Source organism: Gracilinanus agilis, chromosome 1 (genome assembly GCF_016433145.1).
Source record: "Gracilinanus agilis isolate LMUSP501 chromosome 1, AgileGrace, whole genome shotgun sequence".
NCBI lineage: Eukaryota > Metazoa > Chordata > Mammalia > Didelphimorphia > Didelphidae > Gracilinanus > Gracilinanus agilis.
Genome location: NC_058130.1, coordinates 709,969,928 through 709,973,443, shown reverse-complemented (window position 1 = coordinate 709,973,443; position 3,516 = coordinate 709,969,928). Strand labels below are relative to the sequence as shown.

Here is a 3,516-nt window from a genome sequence, read left to right as displayed (position 1 = left end):
GATTTTCTCTACAATGCCCCCAAAAGCCTCTTCACTTTTTAATCTCACTCCCACTCAGGTCTCTTCCGTGGACACATTGGAAGTACCTTCTGACCTGTAGCCTCATCCTCTAACACAGGGTCGGCAACTTTTTTGGCAAGGAAAGCCATAAACGCCACATTTTTAAAAATGTAATTTCATGAGAGCCGTACAGTGCTCACAGTGCAGCTCCTGGAACAGCGCCTGAAAAAAATGGACTTTATGGCTCCTGCAGAAAGAGCCATATCTGGCCCTCAAAAGAGCCAGATATGGCTCGAGAACCATATGTTGCCGACCCCTGCTCTAACAGAACCTCCATTTAAGGAATTATGTTTTCATTCCTGATGAGTGATCTTTCCCAATTATAATGTAAGCTTCTTAAGGGCAGGGACTATCTTTCTGCTGGTATTTGTATCCCCAACCTTAGCACTGTTACTGGACTATAGTTAGCACTTAATGCTTGTTGACTAACAACTAGAGACTGTTCATTGATAGCAGTTAGGGGAGGGGAGTGATGTTGGTAAAGAATCAGAAAAGACCTTCATAAGGGGGAAGTTCTTGAGGTGAGCTCTGAAGAAAAATAGGGATTTCAAGAGGTAGAAGTGAGGAGATGGGGGTAGCTGGGTGGCTCAGTGGATTGAGAGCCAGGCCTAGAGATGGAAGGTCCTAGGTTCAAGTCTGGCCTCAAACAGTTCCTAGCTGTATGACCCTGGGCAAGTCACTTGACCCCCATTGCCTACCCTTACCACTCTTCTGCCTTGGAGCCAATACACAGTATTGACTCCAAGCCAGAAGGTAAGGGTTAAAAAAAAAAAAAAAGAGTCAGGAGATGTTGCATTTCAGGCACAGAGGACAGATCACCTATGTAAAGTGTTGAGAGTAGAGGTGAGGACCACAACTAATGAATTAGAGTAACAATAAAAGATGGAAATGAAAGTTGGATTAAGATTGTGAATTCTTTAAATGGCAAAGAATTTGCATTTGATCCCAGAGGCAAAAAGAAGCTTCTAAGAGGAAAAAGGGAAATTGACATGGGCTAACACATACATATATGTGGGTGAGGAAATCTGGTTCTAAGCCTTGACATTGAATAGCTGTGACCCCAGCTTCAAGTTCCCTTCTATAAAGTAGGAATACTATTTCTATTACTTACCTCAAAGGTCTGTGGTGTTATGGTGAACAGTGGAGACAAGTGCTTGGCAAACCTTTAAGAACCATTTGTATAGAGGGCAGCTAGGTGACTCAGTTGCCCAAATACAAAAGATCTTGGATTCAGATTTTACTTCAGATACTTCTTAACTGTTTGACCCTGGAGAAGTCCACTTAACTCTCACTGCCTACCCCTTACTACTCTTCTGCCTTGAAACCAATATATAGTACTAATTCTAAGATGGAAGGTAAGGGTTAAAAAAAATAATTTACTTTAAAGTTCTGTAATTATATAAACCTTGTACACCTTATCTTTGGCTAGAAAAATCTATCATACCCTAGCAAATCATCATCAACATGGCAAGTTTATGCTTAGCTAAGCTGGACAACTGGGGGGGATGGGGAAGTAATGGTGAAAACCTTTCTACCATGGCAAATCCCTTTGTAGTTTGGCCATCTCTGATGCCTCCTGGTAGTCTGGAAATATGACCCTCCGCTCTGGAAAGCTTGGCAAGTTCTGTCAGAGTCCTACCAGGCAGGGAAAGTTTCCTGTACTGCCAGCAACCAGGACCTAACTAGCTTAGCCAACTTAAGGAGAGCCTCAACACCACCACCACCCAGAGGGCTCTCTGGGAACTTCCCTTTCCCCACAGCTACTCCAAGCTAGAGATAAGGTGTCCAGGGACGGTAAAGGGAATTGGTGGAGGAAATATTCAAAGGATCCTTTTAAGTACTGAGGTATTCCTTATAATTCTATTAATTCAAAATTGGGCTGTGGTCTGAAAAGGCTCCTCCAGGATAGGTGCTGGGAATACAAAGCCAGAAAAAGCGGGGATGGGGGGCGTGGGGGTGCTCTGTAGTCCAGGTTCCTTCAACCGTTGGCTGAATAATACGCTGGAGGATTCTACCCCAGCCGAGGAGGGGAGGGACCAGGTTTGGGGGCCTGAGCTGACTACTTGCCCGCCTCAACACCCCTTTCTTTGACTTTGGCCTGCCCCCACATCCAATTCCTGCGCTGAGGTATGTAAGGAGAACCTCCTCCCACAGTTCCCCCGTCCAGCCCCAGCAACCTCCGGGCAGGGACCAAGGCCACTTCCTCAGGGCCTAACCCAAATTCTTTCTCCCCAACTCCCAGCCCAAGGACTTCTAATCCTAGTCAACCGCCCCTCCCCCCCGCCTGAGCGGGAAAAGAAACTTCCGGCCCACAGGACGGAAGCATAAACTATGACAGTTGAGGCCAGAGGGAGAGAAGGGGGCCTGTTGCGCAGGCGCCTTTCTTCCTCCCACACACAAGGTGTGAAGCTTTACCGCGCGGACTTATGGGTATCCACTTTGCGCACGCGCGAATAGGCGGACCTACGAGTTTGAAAGATCCTATTGGCGGCACAGGAAAAAGGGGGTGGTGCCTGGCTCAACTTTCCTCTCATATATACCTGTCTTTCTTTTCCGTGGCTTATTTTAACCCCCCTCCTTTGCTTAGTGCGTTTTAACTTCTCTGTAGCTGCAGAAAGGGAAAGGTTTTTGCTTCCGCTTTGGAGTCGGAAGTTTGCTGTCTGTCCGGTCGACGCGGCAGCGATCGAGCTTGTGAGAGCTTGGCGAGGCGTTGTTGCCGGAGCTAAGCTTGGCCCAGCTGATCTCGGTTCTCCTCTTCTATCTTTGGAGGATCACTTGACAGGTGAGTAACCGTGGGGTCAGAGGTTCCTATGGGAGAGAGGGGACCGATGCGGCCACAACTGGTTGGGACGAGGAGAGGCGCGGTCTGGAGAGAAGAAAGGGGCCTCCGCGGGGTGCGGGGAGGTGGCGGTTGTTGGCTGTGTTGGGGCCTGACTCCCTCCCCAGGGAGGAGGAGTCCAGAAGTCGTACCGACTGCGCTCCGAACCCGCCGGGGCTAGGAGGGGACGTGCTCTGCAGTGCTAGAGCCCCGGCCTCCTTCCTGGGTTAGCTGTCGGGATTGGAATTCACTTGTAAATATCTCGGTGGATGGGTGGGGGGAACTATTGAGAGCTATCCTCGGGCGCCGGCCGGGTTGGCTAATGTGCCAGGAGGGAGGAAGAAGCCCGCCTGGCCACGTGGAACTGCTTCCTTAGCAACGGTGCTCACACAACCCAGTTAGACCGGATCAGGGCAGGAAGGGACCCGAAAGATCATCTAGGTCACCTCCGTTGTTTCACCGATGGGGAATCAAGACTTGGGACTCTAGCTAGTAAGTAGCAGATGGGAATTCAGATCTTCTGACCCCGTGTAAATTAGCCATATTTGTTATGTTGACTGGCTAACCGTGTGTGTGTGTGTGTGTGTGTGTGTGTGTGTGTGTGTGTGTGTGTGTGTGTGTGTGTGTGTGTGTGTGTG

The 3,516-nt window shown here is 49.1% G+C and overlaps 1 protein-coding gene across 1 annotated transcript in view; it reads left to right on the top strand.

The window, feature by feature from the left end:
* The first annotated feature begins 2,588 nt into the window (after positions 1-2,588).
* ELOF1 (elongation factor 1) overlaps positions 2,589-3,516 on the top strand; it is a 9,670-nt gene continuing 8,742 nt past the window's right edge. Inside the window, exon 1 of the mRNA XM_044658418.1 lies at positions 2,589-2,842. The gene's annotated coding sequence lies outside the window, so the exon portion shown is untranslated. The remainder of the gene's footprint in view (positions 2,843-3,516) is intronic.